This window comes from Lichenostomus cassidix, chromosome 1 (assembly GCF_008360975.1).
Source record: "Lichenostomus cassidix isolate B80296 chromosome 1, HeHo_3.0, whole genome shotgun sequence".
Taxonomy (NCBI): Eukaryota; Metazoa; Chordata; class Aves; order Passeriformes; family Meliphagidae; genus Lichenostomus; species Lichenostomus cassidix.
Window position 1 is genome coordinate 84,042,224 of NC_139479.1, and position 26,231 is coordinate 84,068,454.

General features: G+C 40.5%; 1 protein-coding gene across 4 annotated transcripts in view; it reads left to right on the top strand.

The window, feature by feature from the left end:
• TENM4 (teneurin transmembrane protein 4) overlaps positions 1–26,231 on the top strand; it is a 917,609-nt gene that overhangs the window by 628,925 nt on the left and 262,453 nt on the right. The window lies entirely within an intron of this gene.

Consider the following 26,231-nt stretch of genomic DNA (forward strand, 5'->3'; position numbering starts at 1 on the left):
GATATAGGAAGATATTGATATAACTGTGGTAACTATGTATCAACAGATGTGGTGTTGTGTATTGATAGATATTCAGAATTATCATAATACAGGCAGGATGTGCCACTGCAATTAGTTGTTTTTGACCAATCTTCTCCTCAGCATATTATTAAATTAATTGAAGTATTAATGTATTATTACGCAGAAACAGTGGTATAAACTTGTTTTACTTTACTACATTGGGGAGCAGATCATGGCCCTCCATGTTTCTCTTTTCCAACAGCACCCACAAGGTCTACTTCTGAGTTCCCCAAAGAGATCCAGTCCTGGGGTCTGACCTTCTGAAGACTCTTCCTTTCATGGAGAGACCCTTCAATTTCTAGCATGAGCCCTCTGTCATCATTTTTCTCTGGGCGCCCCTTCAGTCAAGGTTCCAGCCACCATCCTCCTCATGAACTGCTCCCCTTGCACTGTGCCCTGCCTGCTCTGCTTACTGCTGTGCTGCCAGTCCCAGTCTACCAGCAATTCCTCCTCTTCCTCCAGTGAGGAGCTTTAGCAGAGATCTCTCTGCTGACAGCAGCAATGCTGCCTATGAGTTCTGTTTGCTAGAAGAGATCCTAAGGGATAGGTAACAGTTAAATGATTTTTTTTTTTTTAATGATTTAGAGCTGACCTATTTCAGTAATGCAGGGAATATCCCTATTCCACAGAGAGCATCTCTGCTGCAACAAGCAACCAGTGAACCAGAAACTCTTTACTGTGCAGGAGGTGAGGCACTGGTACAGGTTGCTCAGAGAAGCTGTGGATGCCCCATTCCTGGTAGTGTTCAAGTGCAGATTGGATGGGGCTTTGAGCAACCTGGTCTATGGAAGAGGTTCCTGCCCATGGCAGGGGGCTGGAACTGAGTGGCCTTTAAGGTCCCTTCCAACCCAAACCGTTCTGTGATTCTCTGATGCAGAAACAGAATACAGGGAGAGCTCGGCCATGCCTTGGCAAAGCCCCTTTTGCTGCCAAAGCCATACAGTGCAGCTTCACCTTCAGGCTGTTCACATGGGGCATCAGTCACCATGAGTAAGAGGATTCTTACATGGCCACTGTTCATTCTGCTCACTGAGGGTATTTGACAGGGATAGGTCCCAATCCTTTACTGGTAGTGGCTTCCTCTCCTGGTCTAACATTATTCAGGATTGGAGATTAGCTGTCAGTAGGCTGTTCTGGGAGTTTGTTTTCCTTTGAGTCAGGCATCACTAATCAGACCTAGCACTTCCTCCCAGGCTTTATTAAACAGAAATCTCTAATCCAGAAAACATTTCCAATTTTAAGACTAATTAAGTGTCATAATGTCAGCTAAGGTAAATAAAGCACAAAAGGAAAGAAATAAGCTCTGGGAGTGGAATATGCTTTATTGAACACACAGCTGGTACTCCAACCATGGCTGTCACTCAGGAAGACATCATCCAGTAAACCTGATCAAAAAATCCCCACTGAACTGATAAGGCAGAGCAACTCTTCAGGTGGCTTTGCTGTCGCTTGAAAACCAGCTTGCAAGCCTGTGGGCTGACACTAGTGCTGGAAGGCAGTGAGGGTTTGAAGCTCACAGATGCAGTCTTCTTGAGACTTCAGAAGGATCAAGATCAGATCCTGAGAGCTCTCTGCTGCTCCCTTGTTTTCCCTTGCAAAGGAAAAGTAGTCTCTTCAGGCATATTTCTTCACTTTTTAAGAGGTTTGCAAAAAATTCAGGCATAGTGAGTGATTTCCATCCCAGATATGGCTGTGTCATTTCAGTCACTGCAGAGCTGGAGTTTTAAAACTCTGCCAGTACAAGAGTTGTAGTGTGGATAAACATTGTGTTTATTAAATTTCTTTCTCTTTTGTCTACCTGTTTGGTCTTAAAAAGAGATATGAAAAAAAACTTGCAGGAAGTAAATAGATTGAGAAATGTTATGGAGTCATTCTTAGTTAAAGAAACTACAGCTATAAGTGTCTTCAATCTGGCTTTTTCTGCCTTTCCTCATCTTAAAAATATCTTATGTGGTACTATAAATAATGAGCAGAAGGGAAAGTGATGCTTCATGCAGGAGGGGAAAAGCAGCAGTTTAATCATGTTCAAACACAACTCTGGAGGATGAATGAATGTTCCTCCATGCATTTCCAGGCTTGAACAGGATAGACTGAGTCTGTGGGGATTTGTGTTTCAGACCTTGGTGTCAGTATGCATTACTGTGGGCTTTGAAAGATGCTCTTAAAATGTTTCTAAATAACCAAATGGAGCAACCCTCTCCAGCGTGATAATCTGTGCTGTTACTACTGCAACTCCAGCAGCAGGGAAAGAGGGAAGGCAGCAGAACTCCCTCCCAGCTGTGCCCCAGAAATCCTTTGCTATAATAAGCAATTAAGATCAGGTTTAATCTTTCGGAGTATCAGGAAGGTAGATGATGGTGTAACATCTGCACGTGGTTTAGATGTGCAGTGCCTGTACTTTTTGTATCCAAAAAAGAGGGACAACTGCTTTTGAAGTCAGTAGCCAAAACAAATAGCATTAAGGTATTGGGTAGGATTTCTCTGTGCCTGGATAAGCCACTGGAAAGGGTCCCTGACACAGATCAGTAGCTAAAGAATGTGCTCAGGCTTTGCTTAAACAACACAGGAAGACGGGTTCACTTTTTTCCTGTAATGAACATGAAGCATTTGGCATGTGGCACTGGATTCTGCTGCTGTTGTGCAAAAGGCACAGCCCTTGGATGAAAAAAATCACAAAGATGCAGCATGAGGTATGGTGTAAACTATAATAAACTCTTCAGAAATCTCCATTTTTGCCTGCCTGCCTGCCTGCCTTTTAGTGACTGCATTTAAACTAGTGTTCTAGGGCCCTTTTATGCAAAAAGGCCTTATTCCTGGCATGGCTCTTGAAAAATTCATGGCTGGTACAATTCCATGCCCTTATGACATGACAGTAACATCCATTTGTATCAGTTTGGCACCATGTAAGTAGGTCGCACAATTACGATGAAGTTAAAATTAATTTTGCCTTTCTTGAAACGGTAATGGAACAGTTACCAACTGATTAAGGAAAACATTAGCAAGTACCATTTTAATTGATTTGAATGCATGTGTGTTTTGTATTGGTTTAGTTTGAGGGCATTTTTAAACAAATAGCACTGTCATTGTGAGCCTTAATTAGATAATAAATTAATAGATAAATGGATTAGAAAGTTCAGTATGGCTTTCACAATTGCTGCTAGTGGCATAAAAATGAGGTGCTTGGTATTAGCAATGCTAATAAATGGCCTAAGGAATGCACTTGGGAAGAATGATGATGTGGCAGCTGAGTGACATGTGAGGACCGTGGTCTTTCCTTTGCCCACACCTATTTTGGAAAACAAAGGTGCTCCTGTGCTTTCTCAGGAAAGATAACAGTGGTGCTGATCTGGAAGGGTAAATATGTCAGTTCCCTCAGTGCACCTCAAAGCCTGCAGATTTAATGTGGGATTCATGAAAAATTCACTAAGCACACAGGACATCTTCCAGGGCTTAGGTTGCACAGCGATCAGCTCAGAGATCTGATGAGGAAAAAGGCTCAGTATGTGCCAAGTATATTCAGTAATGGGAAAAATGCCTAACAGGGAGGGAAGTCTGGATCAGTTGGGCTGGATACAGAGTTCATGAGAATCATTAGGATCTTTCTGAAAAAGAGTGATTTGGTGGATGTTGTGCTGCTTATTTAATTCCATGAGGCAGTAAATCAAGCCATATGGCTCTTGGTGCTGTTCAAAGAGGTAGTGACAGTAACTCAGATAACAGACACTGAGTGCTGCAGGTTGGAAAGTGATGCAAATAATCACTGGCATGAGTCTAGGCAGAGTGCCAAATACCTGAAATTAGAAAGTTGGAAGACCACTTTGGTATGGATTGAATGTTTTGCAGCTTGCCTGAAGACATGGGGTAACTTGGATTTTTTATTTTTGGGTTGATTGTCCCTCAGATATAACTGCCTACTTCAGGGGTGGCATTAGCCTGCAGCACGTGGTCACCATAATTAGAGCAAGTTTGCAGAAAGGGTTTGAAGCCTGAATTATATTAAAGTCACTTTTAGATTCTCAACAGAGTAACAAAGAACAGCAACTTTCTGTACTGGATGGCCAGTGTGGCAAAAATGTGAATATTACTGAAATATCTTTAGCACATAGAAAAAAATACTTGGAAATACTTTATGCCTGTTTTTTAATACTTTTGATGTAATCTCTTCTGCTAGTCACATGAAGCTTGACTTTTTATGCAGATGATTTTCAAGGCAAAATGAACTTCTTCAGCAATCAGATCAACCTTTGATAGAAATTAACTCTGGTGACAAACATCTTTTGTTATACATTTCAGGAGCATTCAGATAGATGCTTTCTTTTGTGATAATATTTAAGTAATTTGTGTAGAGCATTCTGTTGCTTTTGTTAATGAGAATTACAGTTCCATCTCACTAAAGGCCATCTTGATAATCAGTGAGTAGTGTTTTATCCCCTCAGCTACATTACTTTTCTTATCAGTCTACGTAGACTGTAAATCTGCATTCAAAAAATACTGCAAGTACTGTACAGCATATTGTATGATCTCTAGACCTTATCACTTGAGTAATTTAAAGCCTATCAGAGTAAAGTATATGATAGTATATGAGGATAGTGTCACCCCTGATCTTAGGTAGGAAGAGGTAAACAAGATACAAATGGTCTTTTTCACCTCTAGTTTTCAATGCTGGAGACATGTCATCTGTTAGGTTTTTTAGCAAGTTTCTAATTAGTATATTTTTAGAGGACTCCCATCCAAAGAAAATCTAAAGATGTTCAGAGATAGCAAATGCTTTACACTAGGTTGCTGCATAAGCTCACATAACCCCAGTTCTTTGCCAGCCCCTTGCACATCTGTTGTAAACCTTACAGTCCTACAGCCATGTACAGTAGTGCTGAGGCCAACCATGAAACCACAGGAAAAGAGTCCATGACTGAACTGCTTCTGATGGGCTTGGTGCATGGGCAGACAAGCCTGGGTCTTATTGCAAAGGCTACATCACTGTATTTATAGACACATTTATCCTGAGATTGTCAGAACAACAGGGAGAGTTCTCAGAACCCACTAGAAAAGCCAGTCTTCTTAGGAAGCAGTGCAGTTTTAAGCCAGGCTGAAAAGGAAAGAGAGCAGAGTCAGCAGGAAGAATGCAGCTGCCATTACACCATCAGGATCTGGAGAAATGTGGAAATCATAGAATCATAGAATGGATTGCCTTGGAAGGAACGTTTAAGCTCATCTAGTCCAACTTGACCAGGTTGCTTGTAGCCTCATCTAACCCAATCTTGAATGTTTCCAGAAATGGGGCATCCACCACCTCTCTGGGCAACCTATACCAGTGTTTTACCATCCTCAGTGTTAAAAATTTCTGTGTTATGGTTTTGGATTTTTAAAATTTTTTTTCTGTTTCAAGTGTGTTACTGGGATGGTCACTCATTTAGGCCAAGTCTCCATCATTGTACTTCTGCTCCTCTCTTGCACCTTCACTTCTGAGAGTGCTGCACTGCTGCCCGGCAAGGAGCCTGTGGCTTCCCTTTCTGCAGGCTGCCAGCAAACTTTTACATAAAGCAATTGAGATGGAAGAAAGCAGACTTGTCAAAAAGGAGAAAAGCTGAGTAGAACTTTGATCAGAGGTTAGTCCCCAGAATCAAAATGACAGCAAGCTTCATGGGCGTTTTAAAAGGCAACAGAAACAACACTGGACCTCTTGGGAATAAATTGCTAGCATTGTTTCACATGCAGCAATGGCTCTTGTGACTTCTGCTGAAATTTATCTTAGTTGGGCAAGTATGTTGCCTTGAAATGCCATAAGGAATATGTTGGGATAGCCATTGTTCTTTTGTCATGTTTCAGACCTGAGTTGTCTTGCCGGCTGTGTAAATCAGCACACATAATATAGCCACATATTGAGCTTATGAGTGCCACACATGGCCACAAGCTGAAATTTCTTAGAAACTGTCTTCACATACTTCTGCAATTCCTTTCTCCCTCCTCTCTATCCCTGATTCCAGAAGGATGACTTGCAGCAATTTCCTGTTCTTGTAAGATCTCACCTTTTTTTTCTACATACCTTGCTTTCTACCACTAAAAATCATGTCCTGGGGGAAGGATCTGCACTTTGCATTTGACTGGTAAAACAGCCAATTTTGTTTAGCAGATTTTTGTTTGGTGTGAATCCCTGCATTGTACCTTACCTGTTTCAAACACTGTGGAAAGAAAATGTTTCCCTTCTGGAAAGGAATATTTGTTTGGCCTTGCTGACAGTTTAATGCATGCTGGTGTTCAAAACCTATTAAAAAGAAAAAATAAAAGAGGGAAGGGAAGGGGAAACAAACAACAAACCAAAACCCTTTCTTGTTATTTAAATCTCTGCTCATGCTTTGCAGTTTAATATTCTTTCTACAAGAGATTGACTCAGGAGCCTAAATCAAGCTGATTGTACAATATACATATTAAAATCTACATTTGGGTCAGAGAAGTCTGTGTTCACTTTGAAACACAGGACAGAGCACTGAAGTAGAATAATCATGGTTCACCCTGTAGGTTTTTTCCATTCCTAATGCCTCCGACTCTGTGAACCATCGACTAAGTATTCATGTTTGGGCCGTTCACACAGTTGTTGCTCTTTCAGGGCTTCCCTCTTTGCTGCAGGCATCAACAACATTGTCCAATTCACTGATCTTAAAACACTTTTTGTGCTTCAGGACTTGGCTTACACTTAAGTTCACATATTCCCACTGTGCCAATAGACCAGTGTCCCCAGCACTGCCATTTCTCTGCAAGAACCTGCTCCCTCAATGGGCCACCACCATGTGTTCTGATAGGTTTCGCTGAAGATTAAAACATCATGCTCTGTTACATGATTGAATTGGAAAACCCTCAGTGTTGGGAATAAATTGGTTTGAGATATCTGAATTGGAGACGATATAAATTTTGGATGCTTTGGGTGCATATGTTCACAGCCCTGTGAACTGTTTGGTACATAAGTTAGAAAGAGAAACTTCAGAAGTGAGTGTTCCCTTCAAGAAAGTGGGAATCTTTTTTGCTCCATATTTATAATAAAAAAGCCAAACAAATGTTTAAGAAAGCAATAGTTAAACTTGTGCCTAAACCTGGACAAGTAGTTAAGTTTCCAGCACTCTTTATCCATGTCTGTTACAATGCTTACTGGGAATCTGCACTCACTGAACCAGAACTATTTAAACATCTTCCTGCAAACATCCCATTCCCTTATTTAACCCTAATAGCAGATCTCACCTATTCTGCAAATAAACACAGGTCTCAGTTCTCTAAGGGAACCTTTACACCTAATGAATACATTTACCGTGTGCACGTTTGGCTCAGGTTGGAATATGCTGGGTTTTGGAACAGAAGCAGGATAGGTGTTTTCTGTGCAGCAAACACAGGTCTGGGAACTGGTGCTGAGCTGACAGCTCTGAAAGCTGATGATTTCCCTTAATACACAAAACAGGACAGGTTATGATGAGATAGCGATGGACTAGGAGGCACCATTTTAATCTTTTGGGTCCTGTGGAGAGGTGATAATTTCTGGTCATCCTCCGTAGACACAGACCTGCAGATGGGGATCAGGATGGAGTTCAACATCCTACCAGGCTGTTATCTTTCCCATCACATTTTTTTCACATTCAGTTGTCCCAATCAGCCAACCAAACCTCCTAGGAACAACAATATGGGCACACAGGACCCCCAACTCCCCAAAAGAGCCCTGGGAATGTGGGTGTCCTGCCCTGCATGACTCACACTGTGTCTTTCCAGAAGGATTAGTTGCTGTATTATTTTGAAAAATGAGGCAAAGCAGGGTGATGGCATGGGCTTTTTCGAATTGAGATGTGGGTAGAAAGGGAAAAGATAAACTTGTAGCTCTTACGGATTAACTTCTGGTTTCTAAGAATAACATAGATAAGGCAGTCTCAATTAGATGGAGCTTAAAATCACATATAACGAATCTGAGACGGAAGAGATTGCTGTATCTGAAAGAGAAGTCGCCACTGTTCTTTAGATAAGCTCCCAGATTTCCAGATGAGAAAAAATAAATACTGCAAAAAATAGGGTTTCCCTACTTAACCTTCCCAGCCAAACCCAAATTGCCTACCATAAAAAAAAAAAGGCAGCCCAAACACAGGGATGGTTTCACCACAAATCCTTCTACTAATTCTCCTATGTGTTTTTTAAAAAAAAAAAAACTATGTTAAAAGGTGGCCCTTCTCCTTACATTTGAAACAGCTTTGGAAGGGTTTCCTCTTTTTTTTAACTAAAGTTTCAACCAAAAATTTGCAAGTAAGGCAACCTGTGATAACATAAACAGGCAGAGATGTCTCACCCCAAACAGTCTGCACAAAAACTATGTCTGCTTTTTATCTGTCATGAAAGTAGTTTATTTTTATAAATGCTAGAATTCACCCGCAAAAATAAAGCAGGGCAGCATTTCATCATGACTCTGTTTCCTCAAAGGTATTTCCTACAAGGTGTTGGATTCACTTTCTATATGATAAGCAGCTATGGCTGTGTAATTACCAGTGAGCAGGTAGCAGTTCTGAAGGTCACACTGACAGACTGCCTGTCCCTTGCACAGCTGCTTCTGTTTAACATCTCCAATAAAGGGAGGGAGACATTTGATTTTCATCAAGGTTTTAAGAAACACCATATCTACAGAGGCCGGACATTTTCCTTCACACTTCATCAGGAAACTTTTCGAGATGGAAATGCAGGACTGAGCAGTTTATCACATAGATGACCTGATTTTGGCAAGCCATGGAGAGGTCACAGGCTTCCCACTGCCACTACAGAAGAAGCCTTTTATCCTCAAATACAGCAGAAGTCAGCTAGTATACATTTTCTGGGCTATATTTTGAGTCAGCTGTAGGGTTTTTTATTCTTTTGTAGTTCTTACTACAAGTTTAAGACAAGAGTGTAGATGTTTGTGGAGGGACGGCTCATTTCTTTTTCTTTTTTTTTTTTTTTTTTTAATTTAAACTGCTTCTTTATAAAGGTCACTCAAGTCCAGAGTAAAAGAGGATTAATTACTAACAGCCATAATTTAGAGACAAATTACCCTCTTGATATTTTGGCTGTCCAGGATACACCATGTAAAAGCCATCTGTCTGACAGAATGACAGAGGTGACTGCAACCTACAGTTGTGTTGAGCATTGCTGTGCTTCATGTCCCCTGAAGAGTGATGAGGAGTTTAATATATTAATAAGAAAGGGTATAAAAATAATGCCATACTTCTACACAACTTTTCTCATCCAAAGAAGCCAGGTTGTTTTTCTCTTAATCCATGTGGTCAAAGAGTTATTCTACAGGGATACACATTGATTTCAGTGGAGTTGTTCACAGAATAAATGTACCTCTGCATGAAAACAGTCAACAGGAATGGAGATACTTTGGTTTCCAGCCCCCTCTTTTCCTGGGTCTCATTAAATAATGTCTCATGCTATTAGTAATTCAATTAAAATCAATAAGAATAGCCCATGTGGAAAATGACCTTTGGTAATCAGCTCTGTCAAGGCATGATACACATTTTGCTCAGATGCTCACACTTGTCAGTGCTGGACTTCAAACTCAGAATTGCAGAAATGTGCCTCCCTCCCAAGCCCTTACCTAGCAAAGTACATAGGTACCTTGAAAGATTGAATCACAGCCTGGTTTGTACTTCTCTAGAGACCTGACAAACCTGAGGGCTTGTATGTGTCATGCAGCAGTGCCTCAGGGTTTTGTGATGGCTCTAGTCTGTGCTGGCAAGTCTCTTTAGTCTTTGGAAATCCTAAGGAAGCTTTTTAAGGTCAGGGACACACCATGGAAAGGTGGCTGTGAGGAAGCAACTCATTTGTATCTATGCAAATTTTTCATTTCCAGAGCTGGCGTGTCTGAAGCCAGCTGTGCATGTCATCTCCTAAGAGTCTCACAGACAATTTCTAAGCCTACTCCATCAATCTTACATTGTAGCTACACATTTTGTCATGTGGCTTATAAATATATATGGATTTCCTATAGTGGACTTTTCCACCTAAAAGTCTTTCTATAAAGACCATGTTTTTTTGTAACAGTGTTATGAGATAATATCTCTCTTCAGAGGTCAATCCTAAACATACTCATTTCACTTTATTATTCATAGTGGCTTCTCCTTGATTTCTGGTAAGTTCAGACTCTGAGAGAACCTCAGATGCTCACTGTACTATTGCCCCTCTCTCCTGAGACCCCACCTGCAGTGCTGCATCCAGCTCTGGGCCCCTCAATATAAGAAGTGTGTGGACCTGTTGGAGCAGTTCCAGAGGAGGCCAGGAAATTGCTCAGAGGGTTGGACCACCTGTGCTGTGGAGACAGGCTGAGAGAGTTGTGGTTGTTCAGCCTGGAGAAGAGAAGGCTTCAGGAGACCTTAGGGTACCTTCCAGTGCCTAAAATGCATTCAAAATAATTGGAGAGTGACTTGTGACTTTTGACAAGGACAGGGAGTGACAGGACAAGGGGTAATGGCTTAAACTGACAGAGGGCAGCTTTAGACAACACATTAGGAAGCAATTCCTCACTGTGAGGGTGCTGAGGCACTGGCACAGGTTGCCCAGAGAAGTTGTGGATGTCCCATCACAACTGGGAAGTGCTCAAGGCCAGGTTGGATGGGTCCCTGAGCAACCTGATCTAGTGGAAGGTGTCCCTGCACATGGAGGGGTGATGGAACTAGATAATCTCCAAGGTCCCTTCCAACCCAAATCACTCTATGATTTTATGATTCTGTTCCCAAGTTGCAATCTTTTAAGAAAGAATTAAAATAGCTGTTGAAAGACTTCATACAAGTCTTTTATGAAAAGGGAAAATAATGGGAAAAAGTTGTCAGACAGGAAGAGTTTGGGTATACAAAACACCTGGGTAGACATTAATCAATGTGGTGTCTTCTTTAACACTTTCCATGCTTTCATTTGGGAATAATATACAATTCTGCTTGCTATTGCAAGACACTTAATTAGCATCCATAGATTTCTAAATAGGATTTTACTGAGTAGCTGATAAGCTGGTATTACTAGTGTTCATTTCACTATAGTTCTAGTCCCCTTTGAGATGAAGGCAGGTTTTATTAAAACAGACCTTTCACAAAACACATCTATTCATTGCAGATTTCTATTAAACACCAAGGCATGAGGGGCAGATTGGTTTAATTTACTTTCTTTTCAGTATTGATGCCACTTTTTAAAATAATACTAAAGTTTCTTAACTTTATAGATAGAACCCCATGGTGGGATTCAAGGGAAGTGGTATGCTCTTATCTGACACACCGGAAGATTTTGGCCTGGTAGCTTTATTGCTCATCTGTTTTTCTCCTCTAAGAAGCAAACTTGCTTCTGTCAATCAGTTTGTCAGATATATTGTGCTGCTGGACAGATTTGGAAATTGAGTTTTGATTTTTAGTTTCTTCCAGTGATTCCTAAGGCCTCGGTGAACAGGTGGTAGAAGAAGATGCTCTTATTCAGAAACTGTTCTAATCAGTTCTAGAGATTTGCATAATGCAACAGGCATTTTCAAAAAAAAACCTCAGCCTCAAGGGCATGTGCATATCACTTGCCAGAGATCTGAAGGGAGCAATTCCTGCCTACGCAGCAATGTGCAATTTGCTGGATGTATCATTGCTGTATGAATTTTAGCACTGGCCATGGTGAAAAAGACTGCTGAATTAATGAACAAATGAGATTGGGAAAATGGAATGGTTTGAAAAGCACTGTTTCAAAAACTATAAGCCCAGTTCCATCAGTCCAGTTTTCCATTACATGGTTTAACAACCACCTTTTACCATTGGGAAGGATAAAATGGGAAGTGTAAAGAAGACATTCATTAATCCATCTCTTGGCTGACTCCACAGCTTCCCAGCAACAGCAAGTAAGAAAGAAGAATGGATCATAAAACTTCTCCTGTTCCTCCAACTGACCTTTGCCCACAACAAAAGCAGACATTGAATTCTGTTTACTTAAAAAAAATAAGAAAGAATTTTCACAATGGCTGGCCATGGAATTTTGAAATTATTTTAAATATACCTATTTCTCGAGGAAATGCAGAAGTTAATGACTTAAAGAACTGTTTTCACAGTTAAGGAAAATCCATGCTTGTTTGAGTTTTATGCTAGCATTTGTGTATAATCAGACACAACTGCTTTCTCTACATAAAATGTTACCCCTTCCATTTTCCACCTAGCATTAACAAAAGCAGCAGACATGCCTGTTGCTGTGGAGATTTTGAGCCACAGACCAGTCTCAGTTCTTCTACCTGACTTAACTCACAAGTTACAGCAACTGAAGGGCTTTTTCTCATGAAACATTTTCTGAACATACATATGTTTTATTGAGTAAACCAGATGCAAAGTCATTTGCACAGCTATGCCTTCTCATCCTGTGGGCCTAATGGCCAAGTTCATCACCATTATTTCATCAGTTCTCTTTCTGTATATCTTATTTTGCAATGCCATACAAAACACGCACATCTTTTTGTCTCTTCCCCATACCCTGTAAGCTTTCTCTATTAGCTCCTGGTGGTCTTCCCCACTCTGCTCACAACAGATTTAACTTCTAGTGACACTGTGCAATTTGTGTTTTCAGACTTCAGTTCCTCATTTGTTCAAAGCAGTACAAATGGCCTTTTCTCCTGTTGCCTGTTTAGGTGCTCATGTGGAAGGCATCAGTGATAAGGTACAGCAAAGCTCAGAAATTAAATCTACATACAAAGTATAGACCTGTCTGTAAATGGACACATTCAGATTGCTGACCTTTTCTTTTTATTTTTGCTTCTTGGAACCTGTGTTAGATTTGCTTATGTTTTAAACAATAGGTTTATTTGATGTAGTTCACATCACGTTTTCACATCTTTGTATTACTGTATATCAGGGCTCCCCACCAAAACTAGAACGATGTGGAGAAATCTGTTTGATGCTCTACTACCAGAAGAGCTTTAAATTATTATGTTACCAATACAGTTATAAAACCCATGTTGTAGGAGAAAGCTATTTCTCAAAATAAGCCAGCAAACATCTGTATGCCATTTCAGACCTTGAAATATCAGCCTAGTGGCATATTTTTGTAGGTGTGATAATCTGACAAGTTAGTCAAGAAAACGCTTACAGGCACAGGTAGAATCTTTTATTAGAAGTGATATACTTGGAAAAAGTAGACAAGCTTTCTTTAAACCTGAAACAGAAACAGCAGACTTTGCAGCTAAGTGCAATTTAAAAGAAATTGCTAAGAATTTGTAACAGAGCTTGTATGAGTGTATATATATACTTTTTTGCAGGGTGAATGGCACAGAATAATGGTGATCTGAACCCTTTTGTCTGTGCATGTGCATATGTGTGTGACAGAGAGAGAGAACTTGTAATATTCACAGCAGAATGACCATTTTGATTCTGAAGTAGCTTTATTGCTCCCTGTTTCCAGAGACTCTTCTTTCATTGACTGGAAGGCAGAAATGCTCAAATAGCACCAGGTGCTGGTTAAGCTACCTTCAGGGACACACATAATAAAAGTCACGAGCATCTAACAAAAAGGAAATGTCATGCCTTTTCACATTTATCTTTGCATCAGCCTCAGCATATAAGAAAACATAAAGGGAAAAGAAAAGATAAAAGAGAAAAATCAGAAGACAGCACAGTTATTGTGGATCAGCAGACAGATCCAAGCAGAAATGCCTTTGAAATAGCCTTAGATAAGGAATGCCTTCAGGAACCTTCAGATGCAGAACAGTTTGTCAACAGCACCTTTACCTGTCCATGGCTAGAATCCCAAACATAAATGAGTATAAACTGAGCTATGACAGGAAGCAATGAGATTTTGTTTTTCTTAAAGCATCTCCAAATGTGTGTTGTTTTCCCCTGAGCATGTGGTGGGTTAGTTTATGCCCAAAGGCAGAGGGAGAGACAGTATCTTTCCTTAGACAAGAACACTAAAAATACAAATCATCCTTTCTGTACAAAGTGTTCAGGTAACTCTTGGTAGTTTAGGATACATTTGGAAATTATTTATGTTTATGATTATGTCTGTTAACAATTTCAGGCATTCCTCTTAGGCATACCTTTGTTTGTTTGATTATAGAAATGAACACACCAAAATCCACTTACTGTCTTCACCATGAGCTCTGGGTTCTCTGTACCTACAAAAAAATCAACTCCAAAGTAACAAAAAAAAACCATGATGTGCTCTGTGTCAGGGCCTCTTACTTGATGACTTCAACAATTCAGTTTAAGAAAGGAAAGGCGAATTCTGGTTCTTTCCTCTAAGGACTAGGGTCTACAAATTGTGGCTTTTATGCATACTTAATCACACATAATTTGGGAGTCTAAGAAACCTAGTGAGATTTGGGAAACCTGGTCCCAAACAGTTTGGGAAAAATCCAGTCTATATGCTATATGCCATCCAAATTTTGCTTTTTCTACTTTGTGTGTGAAAGTGAAAGAAGGTAGATGGCTTTGAAGATAAGCAGAGGAAATTCTAATCAACCTATCATATGGAATCCCGTTTCACCTAGACTAGGCACAGGAAACTTGATTTTCTCCTATGGGTTTTCCTACATGAATTTCTTTAAGTCTTCCAGTGCAACAAATAGGAAACATTTGAGTGTCAGTCTTTCAGGCCATCTTCTGACATTGAGTATGTGATAATCACACTGACCTCCTCTAAAATAATTTAGGAATTGGAGCCTTTCCCCAAGAAGTGGGAAGCCTTGATTCTAGCCTCCACTCAGTTTGAGTGGTGTTAGCTACTTTTTGAATTTTGAGAATTTAAGGGGGCTCTTTATCTCAGCAAGGTTGTGCAACAGATAGGTTTCTCTCTCCGTGTTTCTCTCTCTTTTTAATGTTAAAAGTCAGGGAACCAGCAGGTTAAGTAGCAAGACACTTAGTGAGCTCAGTAGCCTACAGAACTAGGCAGCCCCTAGATGTCATCAAGTTTGCTGACCATCTGGGACTTCAGGAATCTCTCCAGAATCATTTACATTCGTTTTGCTGTCACCTTTGATTTTTACACTTTATGAACCCAAGGCAACTGATCTATATATATATGAGATATATATTTGATTTTTTATGTATATATATATATAAAATCAAAATGTCATGCATTTTGAAAAACTTTTTCTACTTTTAGACTTTTGAAGTTTTGTTTTTTTTCATATTTGTTCTTGTGTTTGGTTTTTTTTTCTGTAAATGAAAAGCATCACTTGAAAAATTGTTCAAGAAAAAAAGGAGCCTCTTTTCTGTGCATGAAAGTGCTGCTCAACCAAACTTTTAAAACAGTATGAGGAAAACATAGCTCATATAAATGCATGCACAGATAGCCAAAAGGTAAAAATTAGGACAAAACTGAAGCCAGAGTGGCACATAAAGGGTGGTGGAACTGCTGTAATGTCTGCAGAAGTGCCTCAAGCGCTGTTTAGTCAGAGGTTTTCCACTCATAGGCATTTGGCCGACACACATGTGGACTGATGAAAGGCAGCTGGGTCTGCACGCTGCTTGCAGATCAGGGTCTTTAGTTCAAAAAGAATCATAAGAAAGAAAATAGCTGTATAAACTATTGAATAGTGTATAGAAGGTCAAGCCTGACAAAGAGGTCAGGCAGGTAATCATCAAAATTAGAGATAAAAGAGACCATGATGGTACTTATTCTGCTCACCAGCCTCGTGAGGAGTGTTCAGTGCAGTGTAACAGAAGCACATCTGAGAGTGGGCGTTGTTAAATCCAAAACTCTGGACCAGGCTGGCCAGACGAATTGATTGGGAATTTTAAATTAGGCTTGTTATAGCAGGGATTCTATGCTATAGTAAATAGCCATCTCAGAGATGGACAAAATAACCAGTAAGGGCTGTTTGTCACCCAGAACATAAGGATTCTCTTCTCCCATGAGCATTTTACCATGATTAAAACCATTACACTTAAAAAAAGAAAATCAGGGGATATTTCATCACAAGCATGCAAAGCTACCTGTTACACGTTAATTTTGGGGCAAATAGATTGAGGAAAATAATTACCAATGATTGGGAATACACATAGCAGATAGTGTTTCAACAGTCAGGGAAAAATAAGGTCTCTTAGCCATCTTGCTTCCTTGCCTGGATTTGGTTACTCTGCAGTATCAGAAAGAGTTTTCCCCCTACACCATTGGGTGTAATTTTCTGTTTTATAGGAGCACTGCACGGCTGCAATTAGCCAGTGATGGGGAAGGGAGAAGTAAATGAGGTGGACCAGTAGTCTGTTCTGTTCTGTTCTGGCAAAAGCAGCAGCACATTTCCACGTGGGCTCAGGTGCCTTATTTCTAGGCACTGAGTTATTTTCTAATAGTCCCCTCATCTTTTTAAAAGAGCTTTTTTCTTGAATATGAATTAATTCCTTTAACTATCAATTCCTTTAACTATCACTCTGAAAAACAGACAGAGGATGGGAGGAATAAGAGATAGAGAGACCTAGTGAATGAGACACATTCAGTGAATAAGGCTAGGTATGCTTTTTTCTGTATTTAGCTTTACTGCTTCTAGCCCACCCTTCTTTGAAATACTGGAATTTTTAAGTAATTCTGATGTGCCTGCAATGTGTTTTGAATTATCATTACCGTCCCTCTATCCAGAAAATCTGTCATTTGGCTCCAATCTTTTTATAGCCACTTGAAAATTTTCATCTTTTTCACTGAGCAGGGAACTGAGCAAAAGTCAAAGTGAAGTTTCTTATAGGGAAAAAGTTAGTAAAGCAATGACTGAGGTATTTAAATTGCAGATTTAAAGATATTAATCGATGCTTTGGAGAAAAAAAATAACAGTAGCACCAATGGTGTCTCAGATTTTCTGAGGTTTTGCTATTGTATTGCAAGTTGTTTTGTTGTCTGCTGAAAGACGTAAATCATTTAAGAGGAAAAAGGATTAGTCCCATATTTTCGGACTTGAAATGTCACTCAAGCTGAAAAAAATTCTTGATCCATTTCTTTTCTTCTTGTGAGTGGCTGTTAGTTTACTTTCTGATGTTGTTCTAAGACTCAAACAAATGTAAAGCAAATCACAACTTTTGGTTGAATACCTTTTTTCCCTAGCTCAACATTATAATATTCCTGCATTACCTTCTTGGGCAATACCATTAAATGGCAATCTTTCCCAGGAGAGAAAAGCATCCCCTACAGATGCACAGCCTTGGCTACAGATACATTTGCCTCAGCAAAAATTCAGAAAGTTTTATGGGAAAACAAAGCTGAAGTGCAAGTTTATAAGATGAAGGAATAGAGCAGTGAGGGGTACACATCTTCCTAGCAGCATTTTCAGTAAGTGTGCGATCTGCACTTGGACCTCCCTAGAAACGCAGCACTTGTCCTGCCTGCAGATTGTAGGGAAGGGATGCTCTCAGCCTCTCCCTGCCTACAGAACATTGTGAACTGCTCTCCTCCACAGTAATTACAGCTACTTGAGCACAAACAACTTCCCTACTCTTACAGCTCGCATTGCAAGAACACCTAATGGCTAAACACAAGATCAAAGTCCTGCAGCTTTGCGTGCTTCACATGCACACAAGGAGGAGGAGCCCATGTCTTGAAAAGCCTGCGGAATAAATAGATAAAACTGATTGAAATTACTGGAAGATGCAGGATAGGTCTGGTTGTGCCAGGCAAAGGGTGTGTGCAAGATTCCAATGCATTCCTGGGGGAGCATGAGGTGGATGCCAAATGAGAGTCTGACACATAAGGATCAGATCAGACAGGTTTGAAGAGTTCTTCCCCAGGTCACAGAGTGGGCATTCACTCACAAATTCCAGAGTAAGCTGGAATTGCACCCACTATCACCACAGATGTGGAGGTGCTGCAGGCTGCACATGGTAGCACAGCACTGAGCAGAAGGGTTAGCAGGGGTTCAGCCCTTGAGCACAGCACCATGCTCTGCTGCTGCTGTCTGCAGCACACAGACCAAGTCTCAGCACCGTTCTGGTGCAGTCATCCTGCTTCCCCTTCTACAGCAGCTTCACACTTTCTGCTGTCTTCAAGTCCAGAGCCCCAGGGCTAGCTCACAGACAGTGTGATAGAAAATAACCTTTCTTCTTAATCAGATCCCTTTAAAAGTTGGTCTAAGAAGAGCCTTTTAGCACAAATTGCCTTGATCTCTTTCTCAGCTGCAGAAAGAAAATGATTTTCTGAACCGTGACTCTTAGATGTTGCAGGGAGGCTGTTTGCTTTCTTTGAAATCATGCACTGCAAAAAAGTCCTCCCAAAAATAAGGGAGCTTGGCTAGAATATAAGAAATAACAGTGACTGGAAAAAAGACTCCCATACAATTTTAAGGATGCAAGCATACAGCCCTTGTGGGGATAAAGACTGGCACTGGGAGGAAACTGCCCCAGTAAGTGTAAGAGGCTGAGCAAGTTAATTAGTTGCATCCAGTGCAGCAATCCAAAGTCAAAAGTAATTTTAACAATAATCAAAACAGATACAATCTCTTCATTCAGGCAACATTCCTGTCACCCCAAATTTCCTCCCCAGAACACTCATGCATAGACAGGTAGGGTCTCACTGCAGTATACCTTTATTACCCCTATGCCAGACTCCTGAGACCTGCAGCTATGTTTTCTTTGGACTGTACTTACTCCAAAAAGTAAGTACTATTTTTTTTCCCAAGAGAAGCATAAAATATCCTTGCATCAGAGTTCTCCTTCACTGAAACTTTTATCTCCAGCTGCCTGTGTGTTCAGCCTCCAATTCCATTGTTACTGTACAGCCCCTTTGTCTATGAGCTCGGGAGGGAAGTGTCAAGTCTGCACATATGATGGGACAATTATGGATTAGGTATTATGGAGCAACCCAAACTGTCACTGCCAAAAGTATCTCAGTGAGATTGCCTTACCTTCAAGCAGGTTCTAGACATTAAGCCCAGGGCTCATGACACTTTCATTTATGCATGGAGAAGGATCACCCAAGGCTCCCTGTATAGTCAATGAAGAGAAATGAGACATTCCAACTCAAACTGGAGACAGAAAACGTGGCCTCTGGAAGATAAAGGCTCTATTTCCCCTGACTGCAGGGAGACACTGTAGTGACTATGCTGCACAATGTCGCATTATCCCAATCAAGTCTTGGCTTTCTCTTAACAACTGCAACCTTCATTCCTTTCAAGAGATGTTTATTTCTGATTGTCTAGTTAACAGGTGGAAATGCACATTTTCTTCCTTAACAGCATAGTTTTCCTCTTTACATATGTGATCTTTACATCACATTTGTGGTGTTAGAACCCATCTCCAGTGGCCAGGACAGTTGCAAAGTGTATCACTGATCGTGAGCTGAACCTGTGGGTTTTTTGGTGCTTTAGCTGTAGGTGAATTTGTTTTGCTGCCTGGTAGGTGGGCTCTGACATCATGTGATTTTGGTTCGTTTCTAGCGCTCCATAATTTTGTCTCCTCTGGCATTACTTAAAAGTTAATTTTAGAAAATTACTGCCAACCACCCTGCAAGACATTTGTGTACATTTTATTTGCTGGGGCAGGTGAAAAAGCCTTGCAGTGGCCCATGTATAATAACTCTTTCCTGCTGGGGTAACGGGAGCATGAAAAAGTTCTTTGCCTTGACCAAGCCCATCAGGAAGAGTTCTGCAAGGCTAGTGTAAACCATTTTGTTAGCACTAAGCTTAGAGAAAGCGATTTCTAAAAAGCCTACAGTTTGGTGATCAAATACAGGAAAATGGACCTTTTAGGAGATTTGCATGTAATCATTTGCAGAGAACTTCATACTTTATATTGGGTGTTTGGATCAGATAGAGCATTAGTGTCAGACTGAGAGAGGCCACTTCACGGGCAGCTCATCAGACTGCCTACTGATTATATTATTCTTTTACAAGTTGGGTTTGAGTAAAGCTGCAGAAGCTTTTGTAATGCTGATCCATAATTAGGGGCTCACATTTTCCTTAAAACTTTAGATGATGTGAATTACTTGCATAAATATTTCTCAAGGCATGATATAAATATTCTGTGGTGATTAGGATTGTTTATACTGCCTCTATCAGAAGAAAGTCTTTCTTTCTTGATCCTTCTCTGATTTTGAAAAAGATACAAGAAATCTCCCACATACTTGGAAATTACATTACCTGTTTGTGCTTTTAAATAGCAGCACGATTTGAGCCTTGGAGACGGATGTTGTAGAAAACCGTGTAGCTAACTTACACAATCTGTTTCTACTGTTGTGCCTACAAATGAGCAAGCTGAGTATCCGGCTCAGGCAATTGCCCGTGTAATTTTCTGAAAATCTGCCGTATTATTTTCTTCTGTTGGCAAAAATTTATAAGTGCGGCTGTGCTGCTCCAGAGCACCCCAAGCCCTGGAGGAACTGCACTTTGGAAGGGAACAATTTTCTCCCTGCTCCTCTCCATCTTGCTAAATGGGTAATTGTTTTCTGCTGTTTTGGGTCAGGTTAGTAACCTCAGGAGCTGGGGGAAAGGAGAGCTGAGGTCTGCATTGCTTCTTGTCCCTTTTTACCTTCTGCTTCATTTGGGGAATATTTGCATAAGATCCAAATGCTTCCTCCATGATCTGTGCTGGGACAGAGGCAGGTAACAGGCATTCAGCTGGGATGCTTTTATATATCCCAGCATTTCCTTCCTCACACAGCTGCTGCCAGTCTAGAGGTTTGCCACCCAGAGGAGGGTCTACCCAAGGTCTGCTCTGTACAAAGAATGTTTCCAAGACCCTGCTGACAGTGACTGTGTGGATTTCCACAGTAGAAAATGCACTATCCTGGTAAATGGCTAAAGAAAATCATTGCCTATCTTCACAGTATAGCAGAGGGAAAAAACAGAATTTAGAATAGTAGCACAAATCACCCGCGAGGCAGGTGAAGTCCATGTAACATGTGTTCTTCATACTCCACTTCAGCCCAGGTGAATTTATTCATTGCTTCTTAACCTCACATGGCCCTTTTTTCCCCAATATGCCAGTCTTCATACAGGGCATGTGATTATTTCTCATTTTCTAGGCACAGCTACTCATTTCTTAATTTCAGTGACATGGCAGCTGCCCAGGTTTTTCTTGTTAAGATGATATTCATTTGTCCCCTTTGTTTCATTCATTTTCCCCTCTGGCTTTAAAGCTATAAATCAAATACACAAAATTAAATTAAGTAAAATAAACATAAGTGCAGGTGGAAATTCAGGAAATATAAATAACTAAGAGTGGTTTTCCAAGACTGCTTTTTTAATCAATTCTAAACACAAGATATATATTGCCTGTTGAACTAAGAATGTTTTGACCACCTATTGTTAAAGAGCAGCAATAAATCTGTGCAACAATTCCTTACTCCTATGATTCACTGACACATTTTGCCAGACAGCTAGTTCAGCTTGCTCTTTTTCTAGAGGTGTATTATGCTGTCCACTGAACAGGCTTCATATGCTGCCATGAGAAAGGCATGAATGCTGTCTGTCCCTTAGGAAAATTCCTTCTTTCTCCATCTCTGAAGGAGTGAGGCTCCTGGATGCTAAACCAGTATTCTAGCATGTGATAATCAGGGCTCATCTTCATATACATTCCCCACCACCTTGAAAAGCAAAATGGCAGATATTCTCCCACTCCCTTCCTCAATTCAGCAGGATCTCTGATGCCCTGAAATGCTAGTGGAGCAAATCACTGCCTTTTATATTCTGCAGGGAGCCAAACACTGCTGTGCAGGCAGGGTGCTGTCCTTTCCACTTTGTCCCCTGTGTCAGCAATCCAGGGATGTCCTGGCACCCACCCTGTTTGCCGTTTTGCAAGGATGGCTCTCACACAGTATCTCAGCCCTGCAGGGCTGCTTCATGCTTGTGGGGTTTTAATCAATCAGACATGCTATGAGATGAAATTGCCTGAATTTTAGACTTAATTAGTAATTTATTTCCTTTATCAGACAGAGGTACCTAAGAGTTGTTTAGGCTTAGAATGGTTTTCTCCAGCCCAAGACTAGCTACAAATTAATATTGATCAATAAGATTTCATGTCAATGTCAGTACAAATCACACAAAACTCCTGTGTAAAGTGAGGGGAAGACATAAAAAGAAGTTCATCTGTTTACACTGTCTTTCCTTTGACAGGATAATAAAGCCAGCCAGCACACTACAGAATACACTCTGCTATCATTTACACAGCCTTCCTGTGAACCCACAAAGCAAAGCTTCGTTTTAAAGGCCAGAGCTATACCGTGATGTCTTTTGTTTGTAGTGGTGCTTAACATCATTGCTGCACCAGTTCTAACCTTGGTTAGAAACTTTCCTATTTTAAGGTGGTACAAAGGCATTGTCAGTGATATGACTTAATGCAAATGTTCTTACATGAGAACTATTGCAGTTGTTGTACTGAGGTAATTGCAATACAGTACTTCTACCCATGCCTGTTGTTCCTTTATGGTGGGAATTCTGCTAATTTAAAATATTTTGAGTGTGACAAAAAGCCTTTTGGACTGTTTCAGTGGCTAGGGATACAACGTACAAGTACAGGAAATGAAAGAATTTTGCATCAAATCATTACACACCGCTGTGCTTCAGTTTCCTTATCTGACAGAAGTCTGCTACCCAGAATGGTTTGGGTTATGGGAGATCTTAGAGATCATCTCATTCCACAGCCCCTGCCCTGGGCAGGGACACCTTCCACTAGAACAGATTGTTCAACACTGTCCAGCCTGGCCTTGAACACTTCCAGGGATGGGGCATCCACAGCTTCCCTGGGCAACCTGTGCCGGTGCCTCACCACCCTCACAGGGAAAAACTCCTTCCTAGTATCTAATCTAAATCTCTCCTCTTCTAGTTTAAGACTCTTCCCTCTTATCCTATCACTATCTGCTTGTGTAAAAAGTCACTCTCCCTCTTTTTTACAAGTTTCCTTTAGGTACTGGAAGGTTGCTAGAAGATCTCCCCAGAATCTTCTTTTCTCCCTGCTTAACAACTCCAACTCTCTCAGCCTGTCTTCACAGCTCAAGTGTTCCAGCCCTCTGACCATTGTATCAGCCAATCTGATAACAGATCCCAACAGATCTGATAACAGCATTTCAAAGTTTACATACCCAGTGCTTGTAAAGCCCTTAAGGTTCTTGGATGAAGCTTGATAGAAGAAGTTACTAGGTGAAAAAAGCTGATACTACTTATTTATTGATCAGAGATAATACCATTCTGGGTATATTGAACACTATTAAATCCTGTTGCCTTGTCATTTCAGCTCTGTGAGAAGTCAGCCTTTGTATATATCCAGTCTTTTTCACCTCTTTTGGGACAAATTATAAACATATGAGTATAATCCACTGAATATAGTCCATGAAACAATTTACTGACCTTCTTTAGAAGTATCTCTGTGAATGTTCTGTATTTCTGGCAGCCCTTCCATTCACACTAGCATGAATACACCCGTTTTAAATCAGCTCTTGATCTCTGAATGCCAAATCCTGTGAGAGATAAAGTAATTCTGAAATATTACAGCCAAATGTGCAGCGTAAAATGAAGGCGTGTTTATTGTTTGTCTTCCTTTCCCCCAACTATTCAGGGTCTGCTCTGCTTGTCTCTTCCCTAAATTTAAAGCAGTTGCCTGAACATTGCAGAGTTCCTCAGTTAAGTTGGGAAACAGATTCTTTGTACTAACCTATTTCCAAAGTTTGTGTTTCCTAAGTACTTTCATAAATCTACCAGAGACTGCAACATCTCTTCCCCTGATTTTTTTTTTTCAATTTTAATCTGAAATACTGGCACATGGATAAAATAGAAGGTTCTGTTCTGTTTTCCTCTGAATATGTGCAAGTATCACATCATTCATACAGAGACATTCAACGACTATTATTCCTGCCTCAAGTCCAAAGAACATAATTTTAACTGTTCACTGCAAGCGGATATATAAGATTGTTACAAATTGATGCCAAGGGGCCCATTCTTGGAATCCGTTTTGTTTTTCGTTGAGTTAGCTTCCAAATTGCAAGACTGTGCATAATGAATGTGTTATCTAGTCCTTCTGTTTTGTATTTTTGAAGGAGAAACAGCACATACCACAAAGAAACTTGTCCTACTTGCTCAGGTTCCATGGCAACCCAGTATTGCTGCAAATTCATTTTGCTCTAATCAATTAGAAATTTTGCTCTGGCAGCTAGAAGGAAAGTTTACAGGCCAAATCCTGCTTGTTTTACTTGGACCTGCAGTTGCAGTAAATTCAATGAGATACTTCTTTCTCTGAGAATGAAACAAACTTGTAGCTTTCGTCTCTCTCTTGGTTTAATTTTCGTGAAAAGGTCAGATTTAATTCTTGGTTTTCTGTCCAAGCAGGAAAAAAAGGAGGCAATTCTCTTAAAGGATCCACAATTTAACACATGCTTGCCTTACAGCCTTTTTGACTTGTTGAAAAGGAAGGTATCACTTTGCTTCCTAAGCATTTTAATTGGATGTTGTCAGCAGAGCTGCCTAGTGCACACCTTCCATCCAGCAGCTGGCAAAATCTCCTGTTGCATCCACCCTGTCATAGATGCCCAAAATGCAATTTTCCAGGGAGCACGGTGGTATGTGCCAGTGCCCTTCACAGCAGCGCAGCCCTCAGTAACGTGGTTAGTGTGCACAATTCCTAGGGAATCTTCCCTTTTAAAGGTCAGCTCATGCACTGCTGGAAGTGCATGTAATGACCGTGAAAGCCCACGGGATCTTCTCATGGGTGCTCTGCAATGGTGTCGTTGATTAAAATCCAAAGTTGCCATTAAAAAGGTTTCAGGTATGTTTTTATTTATATTTCTTTTCCTTTTATCCTTGCCAAAACTGCAATACTGGGAGATGGGGAGAGCTCATACCAAAAAAAATCCCCACCAACTTGCAACCATGTGGAAATGGCAGAAACTTTCTGATGTGGACTGACAAAAGCACTGACATTTTGCTTTTAGGGTTAAAATTCCAAATTCAGCTCATTCTATTCATGCTCTTTATGTCCAGACTACAGAATTCATGTATGGTTATGCCAAGCATGCTGTCTGAACAAAACACAGGGAGAGCTTTAGGGTAAATCTACTTTGATTTACCACACTTTTTTTTCATCAGGTAGTCCCACCATTAACCTCCCTTTTATGCATTTATCACTGGTGTTTGTGTAAAATGAATCAAAGGCTTGAAATATTTTTTTAATCTAGATTGTCCTTCTCAATGGCTGGCAAAATGTGTCCTCTCCTAACAAAGCACACTGAAAAACTGTATGGGTCTATAAGAAGACATTGATTTAACACTTCCTTTCCATTTCAGTCATCAACATACTAGAATTCAGCCTCTGACTACAGAGGGTTAGAAATAAATGTTTTGTAATGAACGCATAGTAAATCACACTCCTAATTTAAACTTTGTTACATGTCAGGGCTCATCAAATCGCTATTGCCACAAAGAGGATGATGCAGAGTAGATTTTGCTTCTTCCAAAGCAGATCAGAATTAGAGCTGAATCTCAGTTTTTATGTCAGGGACTGCGACAAGGAAAGCAGTGTTCATCCCCTTGCACATGCTCCTTTTTCTTCTGTCTCTCTCCAGCTCCTACCAGTAGTTAGCACAATGGGAAGGTTACAGCCTTGGCACCATAAAAAGGGTCAGGGAGTGTGAAGTGGGCTGCAGATTTCTTAAAAGCTGCATTCCTAAAGGAGGAACTTCTGTGTCTGGAGGGTTCTCAGAAAGAAGGAGACCCAGACAACTCCACTGCTGATCATAACAAAACACACAGGGCTCACAATTTCGGCTCTTGGTCTGCATTCTGCACAGGCTGCTGTTCAACAACACGAGGGAGTGTAGGCTCTCGACCAAAGCTGGCTTTTCTCCTTTGGGTGACAAGTGTCACTAAGCACAAGAACAGTTCATTATTCCCTTGGATCCCAGGGTTTGCCTCTGATACCACAATTTCTGCTCTGATTATAATTTGCAATTTATAATTTGCAATTGGCATACACCAAGGAGGTGACATTCCAGGGCTTACAATGAGAAAAACTGATGACCAAGAAGGTGGAAGGAAACAGCAGAACCAGCTTTGGGGGATTTAAATGTTAAACCCACTTTATTGTTTGTGATTTGTGTCCTTTTCTACAGTGTTCATGTTGTGTTTAGTAAGAAATACTGTACAGCTATGTTGTGAGCTATGCTATGTTCAAAATGTAGGTTTTTAGAAACAGATTATTTTTTAAGTTTGCTGGTTTTCTTGTGCTGACTGTTCTTTTATTTTGATGGATTTTGCATGATAACAT